This window comes from Triturus cristatus, chromosome 9 (genome assembly GCF_964204655.1).
Source record: "Triturus cristatus chromosome 9, aTriCri1.1, whole genome shotgun sequence".
In the NCBI taxonomy this organism is placed as follows: Eukaryota; Metazoa; Chordata; class Amphibia; order Caudata; family Salamandridae; genus Triturus; species Triturus cristatus.
This window is the reverse complement of record NC_140592.1, coordinates 656,645,406-656,660,901: the sequence shown is the minus strand read 5'-3', so window position 1 is coordinate 656,660,901 and position 15,496 is coordinate 656,645,406.

Sequence of the window (15,496 nt, the reverse complement as noted above, 5' to 3'; positions counted from 1 at the left end):
CGAGAAGCACCCACAGATGTTAGCTGTAACCAGTCAGATCTGATCAGATCAGAACACTTTATTCGAACATTATCAAATAAGATTATAAAAGTACATAAAACAGGAACAATCTTGGAGTTACACCCATGACCAGCATGCTGTGACATTTCATAGGTTCCAGGAATACAAAAACTATTTAAAAAGATAATAAATTCATTATAAAATTCAGTGTGTACATACACGGATGCCAAGTTAAGATGTAAGTTAAAATAGATTATAGTACAAAAGTAAAGGGGATCTGAAACAGTAAACACCAGGCCAATTAAGGTCCCAGAGACATGCTTGTTTTCACACAGGCCCATAAGAATGACGCTACTGCAAAACAAACTAGAGGGTCGGGAAGTGATTTAAAAAAATTACAATGCCACCCTACATTGTTTGAAATTGTGGGACTTTAGGATTGGTATGATGTACCTTTTCCTTTCCCTCTTGTAAAATCCACAGAATAATATTAAATGGAGGTCTGATTGAGGAGAGTTCAGATTGCAGGGACAAAGGGACAGCTCTGAGTGGTTAATCCTTTTTGCTGGGAACCCTAGCATCAAAGGTTTCAAATTTAGGCAAAGACGCAATAATATGAATTGATGTTGCGATAATGGAAAATCCTTTAGATCCGTGGTACATATAGTATGGTCCGCGGGCCGCCAGCGGCCCAGCAGACCTTTATTGACGGCCCACGGACCTTGCCTTGCAGTATCCACGCCCGGCAGACAGTAAACTCAGAAGATGACCGCAGGAACATACGTAGTGAATACGTATTAAATAGGTATTCACTATGTATGCTCCTGCGGCCATATTCTATGTTTACTGACGGTCTCTGTGACATCAGGGCACTGTCAGAAAGCTTCCCAAAAGGCCCTTTAAAAGTCAGCTGTAAGCACTTTCACAGCTAACTTTTAAAAAGGCCTTTTAGGAATCTTCCTGTTTGGACAGAGACAGATAGAGGCAGAGACAGGTAGAGACAGAGATAAAGATAAAGACAGATAGAGACATAAACAGATAGAGACAGAGATAGAGACAGGGACTGCCAGAGACAGATAGAGACAGGGACAGACAGAGACAGATAGAGGCAGAGACATATAGAGACAAATGCAGATAGAGACAGATAGAGAATGAGACAGATAGAAACAGAGATGGAGACAGAGACAGATTGAGACAGAGACAGATGGAGACAGAGACAGATGGAGACAGAGACAGATGGAGATAGAGACAGACACAGAGAGAGACAGACAAATAGACAGAGACAGTCAGAGATAGACAGAGACAGATAGAGACAGATAGAGACGGAGATAGAGACAGAGACAGATAGAGGCAGAGACAGATAGAAACAAATGCAGATATAGACAGATAGAGAATGAGACAGATAGAGACAGGGATGGAGAAAGTGACAGATTGAGACAGAGACGAATGGAGACAGAGACAGGTGGAGATAGAGACAGACACAGACAGAGACAGACAAATAGACAGAGACAGTCCAATGGAGACAGAGACAGATGGAGGCAGAGACAGATGGAGACAGAGACAGATAGAGATGGAGATAGAGACAGAGACAGATAGAGGCAGAGACAGATAGAGACAAATGCAGATAGAGACAGAAAATGAGACAGAGACAGAGATAGAGACAAATTGAGACAGAGATAAATGGAGACAGAGACAGATGGAGATAGAGACAGACACAGACAGACAGACAGACAGAGACTGCCATTGACAGAGACAGTCAGAGATAGACAGAGACAGATGGAGACAGAGACAGAGAGAGAAGGAGATAGAGACAGAGACAGATAGAGACAGATGGATAGAGACAGAGAGATAAAGACAGACAGAGACAGATATAGACAAATACAGATAGAGACAGAGATAGAGACAGATAGAGATAGAGACAGAGACAGATGGAGATAGCGACAGATGGAGACAGACAGACAGAGACAGATAGGACAGATAGAGACAGAGACAGCTAGATACAAAGGCAGACAGAGATAGAGACAGTTAGAGACAGAGACAGATAGAGACAGAGACAGAGATAGATGGAGACATAGACAGAGATAGATGGAGAAATAGGCAGATAGAGACATAGACAGATAGAGACAGATAGATACAGAGACAGATACAGAGAGAGGGAGAGATAGATAGATAGATAGATAGATAGATAGATAGATAGATAGATAGATAGATAGATAGATAGATAGATAGATAGATAGATAGATAGATAGATAGATAGATAGATAGATAGATAGATAGATAGATAGATAGATAGATAGATAGATAGATAGATAGATAGATAGATAGATAGATAGATAGATAGATAGATAGATAGATAGATAGATAGATAGATAGATAGATAGATAGATGTATGCCAGGTCTGGTGACTCAGTGGAGGAATGCGTCTGCTATAGGAGCCTGTGATCAACCTCATGGTAACAGTTTTTTTTTTGCTCTATCACCGATTGTGGAAGAGAAACCAGTGATTTAAAAAAGTATTCTCAATAGATTGGAGTCGCTCCACTTGGGCCATACCCCAGATACCAGCCCCATAAGTGTCCGCGGACTTAGTTTTGGCGTTATAAATATGTTCAATGGCGGCTAACAGTTCCACACCCATCCTAGATATGAATGCTTTTATCGCCGCTAGGCTCCTTTCTATTCTGAGGGTCCTCCCCTCAACTAGTCGTGACCATGTTTGTTTATTATCAAATAGTACCCCTAGGTAAGGGAAGGACTCAACCAGCTCTATTTTCCCTGTTTCCGTGTAAAGATGAGGTCATTTATCGTGAAACCCCCCCCTGCTATAGAAGCGAATAATTTGTCTGGTTAACCTTCAAGTCTAATGTTCTCATGAAGGACACATAGGCAGTGATGAGATGTTGAAGCCCTATCCCTGTTCTGGTGATCAGAACCGCATCATCAGCATAAGTCAAAATTGGCAGCTAAATAGAGTGAGATACAGGAAGGTCCGGGGTTGCACCGAGCAGGGCCTTCTCCACGCCATTCATGTAGATGGAAAAAAGGAACGGTGCGAGGACACAGACCTGTCTTACCCCCCTCAAGATTTTGATTGGGCGAGTGCATTCCCATTTTTCCCATATCTGACCAATGCGGAGGCATCGGTATAAAGTTGCAGGATGAAATGAATTATGGGTTGATCGATCCCCATTCCTTCCATAGTATGCCAGAGTTTAGGATGGGAAACCCAGTCAAATGCTGCTGAAAGGTCCATAAAGGCAATATAGATTTTCCCACCCTAACTATGGCAGACCTATCCATAATCAATGAAAGGTAAAGGCACTGATCAACATTACCTTTGCCTTGCCGAAACCCATATTAGGGCTGCATTAGTATTTCCTTATCCAGTGCCCAGGCCTCCAGTCTGGATAGGAGAAGCCGTCCCCTGAGTTTTGCTGTTGTATCTATAAGTGATATGGGTCTATACGTTTTGGGACTTCCTCTATCTCCTTTTTTGTGAATAGGAACAATTACGCTAGTTTTCCATGAAGGGAAGATCCTACTACATCTATATTATTGAAGACATTGGTCAATAAGGGGATCCACAGATCATCATAATTGTCCTGAAAACAATCTATCAGGACCCCATCAGCTCCAGCGGCCTTCCCTGCATTACATGCCAGTAGCCCATTTCTCACTTGATAAGTGAAAATAATAAGGTATCCTGCATATTTAGGTGTGCTACGATGGATGGTTCAGCAATAGAGGTGATGGGCAAAAAAATATTAACAAAATGTTCCACCCATTCCTCTTCTACATTTGAATCTAGCGTGGGGTCCTTCAGAGTTTTGAAGTACAGTGAAATAATTATACCCCAGAACTCTCAACTGTTACCTGAGGAAGTTGCTTGGCCAAGCTTTTCCCAAATCTACTCCCTCAATGTCCTCTCCCTATCCCTTCTGGCCAGTTTATATTGAGTACGGAGTAATGCTATCTGGCCTTGGTTTCTTGGTTTAGTTTTAATGGCAGCGTTAAGTGCCTTCCTGGTCCTTGAACAGGTGGAATCAAACCAACCTTTGACTTTAGTGTTTTTATCTGTTCTCTGATGAGTCAATGCCACCTTAATATGTTCTAATAAATCCATAAAGGAAGAAACCAGAACAATTGGGGTGGTTCCTACGTCTAGGCATGTGCTAATGCTAGTCTGGGCAGATGTTATTATTTCTGGGACTAGTTTAAGCTTATCTATTTGAGCCCATTTAAGTTGATAACCATTTTTCCTAGCCAGTGATGGGAGGTTTATAGTCTGGTGTTTACTCTTTACCCTACTATTCAAGGTTAGTTCACAAGATAAAATTGCATGATCACTAAAGTCTGTGAATGGGGCATCCGTGTTTCTAAAACTATCATAAAAAGGGTTAGAAGCCAATATAAAATCAATTGCAGATTCCTTTGCTACTCCGCAAAATGTTTTCATAGGAGAGTCCTCTAGGTTGTTCCAGATGTTGACTATGGCCATATTCTTAGAGGACTTAGTCTTATTAAGACTGTTTCCATAATTACTGTGGTGGAAATGGAGGACAGGGTTTTCCATCAAATCAGCCAAGCCACAAACAGTATTGTAGTTATATTTCCACGGGTGAATATTAAAATCTCCAATCCAGATTATGGTTGGTGCCTCAGCTTTCTTATTAGGAGCTAATGCCTCATCAATCCCCAAATGTACCTAATCTATGACCATATGCATATTGGGCCCAAAATTATTATTATACAAGTCTATTAGAAACCAAGTACCTTTGTTTGGATACTCAAGAATAAGGAGATGAAAAAAGGGGCTCCTACCATCAAGCATCCTCACTTTTAATTTCAGTGTATTTGCGATTAGTGTTAGGAGGCCCCATTTGGATCTCCATGCAGGTGACGGGATTGCCTTTGTCTGGAAGGACCGGAAACCATTGATGAAGGTAGGTTCTACAGCCCATGTCTCCTGAAAATAGGAGATGTCATTGTCCTGCCAGAGTTTTTGCCAATGAGCGTTACCCAGTTTACTGGTAATGCCTGCTACATTCCAAGATGATATTTTAAATAAACTTGTTTTCCCTTCTGTGGTTCCATTAGCTTTGGTGATAACTGGGGTGACAGGGGATAAGAGATTCCCTACTGCGATCCTCTCATGTAACGGAGAGGATAGTCAGTCGCATTGATCCATTTCAGAGAGTGGTGCAAATCTATTTCTAGTAGGGACACCCGCCCCCACATATTCTACACCACCTTCAAATGTGGACATCAGTGTGCCACCTGTTAGATTCACTCTTGGTGCCTGGGGCAGGGTCTGAGGGGGTCTATAAAAATAATCAATTGGGAGTCCTACAATCTGTGTGCCCTTCGAGGGGTTTCTATATAAATGGGTAAGAATGGTTCGTAAAACTAAGTGATTATTGAAATGTATCACTACACAGTCACCAGCCATCATTTTCCTAGAAGGGCCCACCCAGTCTACCCTTCTGGTTATAATCATTTGGCTAGCCACTGAAGCACCCACTCTGCCCATGGTTGGTGTATGACGAGACAACCATTGTAGTGATTTGTCCATCAATTGGGCAGTAGATTCAAACTGGCCCGCCCTAAGAGTCGGAACATTACCCAGGACCAGCACAAGGGGAGAAGATGCAGGAAGGAGGTGCAGAGTCTGATAGCAAGAGGAGGCTGGTGAAACCACAGTCATCCCCATGTTAGGTCCTTGCTGTCTTAACGGGTTAGGTTTTCCTTTATCCCCTAATGAGTTTGTCCCTGTGTTGGTGGCAGACCTACTTGAAATAATTCTACAGTCTGAACATGACGATGTGTCTCCCCCCAAACCAGTAGGATTAATCGAATTAGTGTGATGAATATTGAGTAGTGAGGGAGGGGCTTGTTGGGTGGCAGACTCAGGGGTAGGTGCGTTGTTGCATAAGTGATTTCCCATGCGGGTAAGTTCTTCACTAGCTCCCAGCCTTACCTCTGCCCTTTCCTCTGTTTCTAGAAGTATAACATTGTCCCGCTCAGCCCCTGGCCCCTGGAAGAGAGTTAGTTGTGTTAAGGCCCTCATTGTTCTTTAATATCTCCTAAATACATGTTAACTTAAGTAATAGAGCGTTCAGGAGCACTGTCATCATAGTCTCAAGTCTTTTCCATGCATCTTCGTCAGTAATCCTTGGCACCAGTGTTGGAGTTAAAGTAGTGGATGAGGTGGAGCCTTGTCCCAGCCAGCTTCTCCGTGTCCTCTTACTTTACAAACTCGTGCAGTTTTCAGGGGTTTTTGTTTTTGTAAACCACCAGCTCTTCTCCTTTTGACTGGTGGCTCACTGTTATTGTCACGTACCAGTAATATAGAAATATGTGCAGACAGGTCTTTAAGTGAGATGAAAAAAGTGGGTGCTCTCTATAAAGGAACATGTCAAATACATTTTTGTGATTTCCATAGTGTGCCGTCAGACCGGTATTTTGGTTTCTATCTGAGATGTAATTTTATCCAGATAAACACAGCAACTGACATACACCTAAAGCCTGTCAGTATGATTGGGGTGCTAGCTGTTTAAGATGAATGAGTAACAACAATGATTTCTTACAAATAATTAACATTGTAAATGTTTAAACTCTGAAATAGTGAGTCGGTGAATTAAATAGCATTGAGGCCTGTAGAAGGAGTTTTGGACTTCAAATCTGCTCCCCTCCTATCTTAGGCTATGCAATACTGAATCTGCTTTTAGGAAGGCTTTGAAGACCTGGGTCTTCAGTGGCACTGATGAACTCTGTCTAGCTTTTTTTTTTTTTTTTTTTTTTATTCCTCATATACCAAAGAGGGCATTCCTGATGGGGGGCCATAGCCTCTCCTCATCGATTAACCTGTCCCAGCCCTGATATTAAAGACCGATGCGGAAAGAGAACGGCTCAAACCCTCAAGCAATCACCGCTTCTGATGTCCACTCCTTTTCGCGCTACCAGATGACCCGGTGCCATTTTGAGGGGACCAGACAAGCAGTGCCCAGGTGAAATAATTGGAATATTCTTTATCTGTTCCGCCATGCAACCAAAGCTGCCCAAACTTTTCCGTAACTATTAATGTCACATGCCATATCGGATTCACTAGTGTAGATTATATATTTCAGACACTCTATAAAAGTTGGGGCATTTATGTTCTTCCAGGCTCTACATATCTCTCGTCTTGCCAGGATGATCACATAGAAGATAAATTTGGATGCCGGATCATTGAGATGGTAATCTGTATGTAATCCAAGCATAACCATTCCTGGAGGGATTTCAATTCGTTTATGTAATACCTCGACTAAAAAATCTTGCACCTTAACCCAGTAACCTGCTATTTCAGGACAGTCTATAAATATATGACGATCATCAGCCGCAGAAAGTTTGCATCTTGGGCAATAATGATATAGGCCTGTGAACTTTGTTAACTTTTTTGGGGACATATATACTCTATATGCGGTATATAGATGGTTTATTTTAAGAGGAGCTGATTTCATCACAGCATGTAGCATGGTGAAAGAGTCCCCCCATAGTTCCATGAGGTTATTAGAATCCGCACTGATGACATTGCCCCAAAGTGTATGAAGTTCAGATTCTGTTATAGCTTCTGCCTCTAAGATGGCCCAATACCAGAAAGAGACCTCCTGCTTCCACCTACCCCTTCTTGATACGTAGTCGAACTTAGGGTTCTGTGAATCAAATTCCCAAGATTTAGTTGCCCACCATCCTGCCAGCTGATCCCGCCAGTAAAACAGGCCAGCCATTTTAAGGGGACGAGATAGTTGGTCATTAAGACATTCTGGTGTGCCTGGAGAGTCCCAAATCGGGGCTTGAGGTGCATAATAAGGTATTTTTAAACTCTTTCTGACAAAACATCCAGTTCTTGAGAGCAGTTTCCAGAATCTTTAGTCTCACCCTCTTAAAAAACTCTGTCTAGCTTTGATTTAATTTCATATAGGGCTCATACTCACCGCCAATCCAGCGCCAGGATACTCCTCACGGAGTGACAGTTGCGCTCTACAAGTTCCATTTCAATTCAATTCAATTCAATTATGTGTGCTTTATGTTAGATATGTATCCTCTTTTTCTCTGCATGGCTTGTCCTCTTCAGCATCCTCTTTTCAGTCTTCCTCAAATGCCCTTCCTCGCATCTCTGTCACTTCACCACCCTTCAACAAGCACTGCACTCCCTCAAATTTAAAAACATTAATTTCTCTTACTTTTGCCTTGCAAATATTTTGCATCAGTGTACCCCCTTCACACACATAACCACAGAATTTCAGTTGCAAATGGAATACACAAACATTGTTCTGTGTGCTCTACAGAGAGGCCAAACCACTGACAGGCACTTTGTTTGGCTTTAGCCTTAGTGCCTGATCTCTCAATCAAAGCCCCTCATAAACACCTGGCATGGCTCAAAGTATGCACAGAAAAAAATACAGATAAATAACAACATTATAAAATAGTTAACTCATGGGGAATGCAAGATTAAGTAAAGCATTTAAAATAAGACAGGAACTAAATCGCTGAAATGCAGGCCCTTGATGTTTTTAACATTCATTGTTTGCAAGTCAATCCATGTTTTTAGCATCATTATTAACTTAGGGGCATGTACATAGGGCCAGTTTTAATGCCATACATCAGATAACTGGCCACTGTAAGCACATGTTACACAGTAAACAAATATCTCTGGCTTTGGGACTGACTCGAATATTTTGATCCATTTCGCAAAGGAACAAGAGTGATCCCTGCTCCTTATTTGGATCCATTTCACAAGGGACCAAGGGCCATATGTAGGTAAATAATTTTTACCGATTCTTAAATACCGAATTTTACCGAATCGGAATTTAAGAATCGGTAAGTTATATGTAGGTCAACAATCGGTAAACATTACCGAATCGGTAAAATTCGGTAAACATGAATCGGAATTTACCGAATCGGTAAATACCGAAGTGGTATTTTCCGAATCGGTAAATACCGAATCGGTAAATACCGAATCGGTAGTTCAAAAACACATGACTTGAATCAGCCAATCCTGTGCTACCTAAACCCCACCCAACCAGGGAGTGGCCACACCCAGGCAGGTGCACACAATCAGCAGACTCTGGAGAGGCTGGGAGTGCTGAGGAGAGGAAGAGAGCAACTGCCTGATTCAGCCCTGGAAACTGCAACAATGGCCAGCCAGGACACAGAGAGGGAAGGAGGGGAGAGGAAGCGAAAGCTGAAATTCAGCCAAAAGGAGCTGCAAGTACTGGTGGAGGAGGTCGTGAAGCAGCACCAGAAGCTTTTTGGAAAACAGTCACAGCAAGTGCCTGAGTCAGAGAAACGTAAGATCTGGCTTGGAATCCAGGCACAGGTGAATGCCATGGGAGTGACCCCCCGGGACATCGATGTCCTCAAGAAGCGGTGGTACGACATCCGTATCATCACGAAGAGGAAGGTGGCAGAATTGGAGGTGGACGCAACAGGGCACCAGCCCTGACAGAACTGGAGGAGCTAGTGGAGACAACCATTGAGCCAGATAGCATCGTGGGGATTGGGGACGCTGACAGCTCCGCCAGAGGCACCTCCAAACAAGGTAAGACGCTTGCACAGCAATGTGCCCCCCCCTACCCCTATCCCAACTCCCCAAATGTGCAATGAGAAACCCACTCCAGTACAGGTGTTAGTGCATGCTAGCAATGCAACATGGGAGATGTAGTCCCTGAAAGCCCAAACATGATACGATTAGCACAGAATAACAGGGCATGTGACACACAGTAGCGAGAAGCAGGCAGAGGACATTGAGATACTGTTCAGAAAATGTTTTGTCATGTCAGCAAATTAATGCTTCAGGTACACTTAGCTGATGTCGCTTTTCTGTCCACAGGCACTACTGCGCACAGAACTGCCCATGACAAGGGAGAGAGGGCACACCACAAACACAGCGCGGAGAAGGCCACCACCAGTACTGCCCAGGGAACGGCACCACAGGCAGTCACACCACCCCAGCCAGCATCGCCGCTCCTGCCAGCATCCCCACTCCTGCAGGTGTCACCACCATCTTCACCACCTGCATTGCACAGGTTGAGGAGGCATCCTGCAGCCAGGTTGGATGTGACCGACTCATCGTCCGAAGACTCGAGGGGGCCGGAAACGTCCACTGTACCCCAGGATGTAACCCATGCCAGTGTGCCTTCCGACTCTGAGGGAGCACACACAGTTGGCAGACGGCGCCGCAGGGCTCGGCCGCAGAGTCCACCTCCCCTAGGGCTGGGCCATGGAGTCTCCTCAGGGCTTGAGGCCACCATGGTGAAAATCCACCGCATCCAGGCAAGGGCTATGGTGTCCGTACAGCGACAAATGCATGGCCTCAATGAGACTTTTGGAAACATTGACAAGGGCATCAGCGCCATGGCAGGGGGCATAGCTGAGATGGCAGCGGGCATGCGGGACATGTCCCAGTCCATCATGCTGCTGTGCTCAAAGTATGATGAGGACAGGGCAGCACGGCGCAGGGGACATCAGAGAAAGGATCTGACCTCAAGGGCAGGGAACCGGCTGGCGACTGCAACATCGCTGCTCTGCAGGCGCTCTGTGGCGATGCAGGAGGGCCTTGCGCACTGCAGCACAGATGTGTCCAGGGGCATGGTGAGGGTCACGAGTGCACTAGAAGTGCTGCTCACCAGCCAGTCTGCAACAACTGGCGCTTTGGATGCTGGTGACACAGAAGACACAACCAGCAGGAGCAGCATAACCCCCCCTGTCCCAGACACACGTCGGAGCAGCAGGCGGCAAGGTGGTGCCACTGGTACCCCAGCCAGTGAGGACGCTCACTCAATGCCATCCCGCACTGGTGCGCGTGGGCGCAAACATTAATGCGTCAGGAAAAACAATGACACCATTGGGTGAAGTAACCCTTAACTGACATAAGTTTATTTCTTTATGTTGATGGAATAAGTTTTCCTTTGTGTCGTGGCGTAGTGCTGCCTGATTAAACTACGTTATGGCATCCGACTACTGGCTGTGTCCCCTTACTCATTCAGAAATAGTTGCATGTGATCTCTGCCCGTCTCACTCTCCCATCTGTTGCTGTTGGCACTCCTGCTGCGTTGGCCTCTGGCTGTGCAGACTCATCATCATTGTCCTCAATATATGTCATTTCGACCTCTGTACCTCTCTTCGTGGCAAGGTTGTGCAGCATTGCACAAGTGGCAATTATCTTGCAGCAGAGGATGGGTGTGTACTGGCGTGCACCTCCGCTTTTATGGAGGCAGCGGAACCTGCTCTTTAATAGTCCGAACGTGCGCTCCACCACATTGCGTGTAGATTTGTGTGCCACATTATATCGTCTCTCACTCTGGGTTGATGGGTGTAGGTAGGGAGTGAGGATGAATGACCGCACGGCATATGCACTGTCCCCTAGGTGAGTAAAAGGGAAACATCAGTCACATGACTCAATACACTATGATTTGCACTGAGTACTATGGAGCGTCACTGTTACTTACCTAGCAGGTATCCTTCTCCAAATTCTCCTGCAAGCAGTCGTGTGTAGATCCCACTGTTCTGGAAGATGTAGGAGTCATGGCTGCTCCCAGGGAACTTCGCAACAATATCAGTGATGATGTTCCCTGCATCGCAGATTACCTGCACATTGATGGAGTGGGTGGACTTTCTGTTTCTGTAGATGTGCTCAGTGGCAGCTGGTGGGCAGACTGGGATATGTGTGCCATCAATACAGCCAATGACATGGGGGAACTGTGCCATGTGATAAAAGTCAGTTTTAGTTTTCTTCAGTTCAGCCTATGTGTTTGGGAAGCTGATGTAGTGGTGCATTCTCTGCATCATGGCATCCAGGAACTTCCTGAAGAAACGGGACAGGCAACTCTGGGATACACCGCCCACCGCAGCTGTCACCCCCTGGTAACTGCCAGATGCGAGTAGGTGTAGGCTGCAGAGAACCTGCACATGTGGTGGTATGGCATGCGCCCTTCTTGTTGGCTGGTCCAGGAGTGGGTGCAGGTCCCTTATCAGGTCCATGATGGTTTGGGGGTGTAGCCTGTACCTTTCATGTATCTCAGCGTCAGTCAGTTGAAATAGTGTGATTCGCTGTCTGTAGATGCGTTCCTCCCGTCTCCATATCCTCAGTCCTGCTGCCTGTAGACGTAGGCGCCTTGCAATGACATACAGAGCGGCCATGTTGTCCACGCTGTTGCATTTTGGGATTGCTTATATGCACTGTTGATGCTTACCACCTGCTTTCAATCAGTGTTAATTACCGACTCTTAATTACCGAATTTCATGGATTTCTTAATTACCGAATTTACCTACATATCTTTTCCCGTTTTACCACTTCATATTTACCACTTCATATTTACCGGATCGGAAAATATGTATTCGGAAAATATGAAGCGGTATTTTAGAATTCGGTAAATATGAATCGGTATTTACCGATTCATATTTACCGAAATTGGTTTTTGGCCTCCTACATCTCACTTGACTAAATACCGGTCGGTAACGGGAAATTTACCGAATTTCGGCCGTTACCGACCGGTATTTAGCTACCTACATGAGGCCCCAAATGTGGCAGCTCCACTTCTAAAGGAGCATGCAGCATGCAGCAAAGGCCTGGGGTGTCACAGTGGGGGAGGTTAGCCTGATGAGTGGTCTCAGCACAATATACAGAACACAGCATTAGATTGCAAGGCACTGGATCAGAAGTGCTTGTATCCAATCTCACTTATGACAAAAGGGTGGGATCTACGTCTTTGAGTGATGGCCTTCTGAAATCACACAGGGATGAAGTCTCCTAGGCCCGAAACCGTGATGCTTATTGCGTCACTGGCCTACAGTGTGCATGCAACCAGAGACCCCAATGGCAATGAAGGGCTTTAAAACAGAAAGACCTGCCTGGTCCTTCACGTAAAGAAAGTTGATTAACAGCCTGTCTTCCGTCTCCTGCTTCAGGGCGAGGCGAGCAAGGCAGCCTGAAACAGACAACCCAGACTTAAGTACATCAATTTATTTAGAGATACAACCGTAAATAAATCGATCTATTTTATATTTTTTAATGTAAATGTGTAGGAATTTTCCGAGGGTCACAGCCCCACATCCCTAATGAAGAAACCGCCCCTGCACCAAGTGATTACTCTGATTTTCAGCGGTGGCAGTTCCAGCATCAGCTTGACAGGTGCATGATCAGAGAATGTTCATTGTAAATTTCCACTGAATTGGCCCACCACCTTCATCTCTGAAGCCTATACAGTAATCCAAGCCCACCTAGGAAATATGGGCATGGGAAACATGTGCCATCTGCAAGGGAGGGATGTCTCATGCACAATATGTCCACTACCCCATCTGTATGCATAATGCTCAATAGATTCTGCACTGTGGTGTTACGAGCATGGGCGGTGGCACTGGAACACTTTATGACTTTATAAAGGGCAAATTTGAAGTCACCCCACCCAGACTATTGTATGTTGTGATAACTTGGAGCATTTTATCCAGACCTGTGTGATAAAATCAGGGTCATCAGTGTTTGGGCCATAAGTGTCCCGTTTCACCGCGCTGCGGTTTGTAAGGGCTGCAGATTTTAATCTTTTACTTTGTGCAGTTTTTAGCGCGTTTAGCGCGTTTTCGCGCGTTTGGCACTTGTTTTTGTTTTATTTGCTGTGCACTGGCTGGGCTCTCCCCCCCCTCACACCTGCATTTAATTTGAGGAATACTCACCACCGTTTTGGTGGGCCCGGGTTCTGTGGGTGGTCCGGGGATCGTCTTGTCATCGGCGACCAGCGCCATCTTGGATTGGGTCCAGGCTTTTTTTGGCGGGCGCCATCTTGGAGCGTCCAGGCGCTCCTCCCTCCACTTCGGCGCCTATTTAAGGCACTTTTAATCGGCGGTCAGCCTTGAAAGGTCCCGTTTTACCGCGCTGCGGTTTGTAAGGGCTGCAGATTTTAATCTTTTACTTTGTGCAGTTTTTAGCGCGTTTAGCGCGTTTTCGCGCGTTTGGCACTTGTTTTTGTTTTATTTGCTGTGCACTGGCTGGGCTCTCCCCCCCCTCACACCTGCATTTAATTTGAGGAATACTCACCACCGTTTTGGTGGGCCCGGGTTCTGTGGGTGGTCCGGGGATCGTCTTGTCATCGGCGACCAGCGCCATCTTGGATTGGGTCCAGGCTTTTTTTGGCGGGCGCCATCTTGGAGCGTCCAGGCGCTCCTCCCTCCACTTCGGCGCCTATTTAAAGTCGCTCTTACCCGCGCAGCGGGAACGCGCAGCTAGGACGCCGTCGCTTGCCGGAGTCTTGCCAGAGTCCTGCCCGTCTGCGCCCGTCAGCGTCCCGAAGGCGTCTTGGCGGCGGGCGGGGCTCTGTTCACCGAGAATGAGTAATCTGGGCCCTCATTTGGTGCGGTACTCTGCTAGGGAGCTGCGCTCCTTGAATCATAGGGAGAGCTGCTGTTGTACTGTCTTTCCGGGCCGCTATAGGGGTAAGTCGCGATGTCCGGGTTGTGGCTGGCATCCGACACGGGTTCTGTCATCAGCCCCGCCTATTGACATAGCTGGTGCAGAGTATGCCTGCATGCTGTTAAACACCAGATCAGCTCGCAGCCATGCGCAACACATCTTTGAGCTCCTCGAGACAGAGAAGCCACTCTGCCTAATGCTGACGGAGACTTGGTGGGGTGAAGCTTCTAATCCCGATGTGGCTATGGCCATTCCGCCGGATTTTGACATCTTCAGGAAGGACAGAGCAAAGGGCAGGGGTGGCGGGGTCACATTGGTGGTAAAGAAGGGCATGCCCTGCACTATCTTGCCCACTGAGGACATCCGCGGCTCGGAATCGTTGGCTTTTTCAATTGTGCTAGCGCCGCATCAATCAGTAAAGGGACTGTTAGTCTACCGCCCCCCTGGTCCGCTTGGGACGTTTTTTCCTGACCTTGATTCGGTGCTGGTGGGTCTAGCACTGAGAGCAGAACACTGCTTAGTGGCGTGGGACTTTAACATCCGGATGGATGATCCGTCGGACCCCGCCGCTATTAAGCTTTTGGAGGCTATGACTCCGCTGGGTCTCACCCCGCATTTGCAGGGCCCGACCCATGACAAGGGGCACACTCTAGATCAGGTCTTCTCGACCTCTCCTTTAGTGGTGAAAGAGATTCTCCCGGTCTTGTGGTCGGATCACTGGCTGGCCAAATTTGTAATCAGCGGCAACGTCAGGGCGCCTAACCCTGTCTCACAGCAGCGGGGACGAGCCTCTAGAGCATTTAGCAGGGTGACCCCTGAGATGCTGGCTCAGGCTGCTGCGACGCACCCTTGCCCTCTGTCTGGCGAGCTAGAGAGAGACCTGGAGTCCCTGCAAGAATGGCTGACGGAGAGGCTGAATGACCTGACCCCAGTCCCGCCCCCCCGCCCGACATCTAAGCGGGTCTCGGCCCCTTGGTTTACCCCTGCTCTGTGGGCTACGCGGCAGCAGTGCAAGGTAGCCGAAAGGGCCTGGCGGGCACATTATGACAGCAA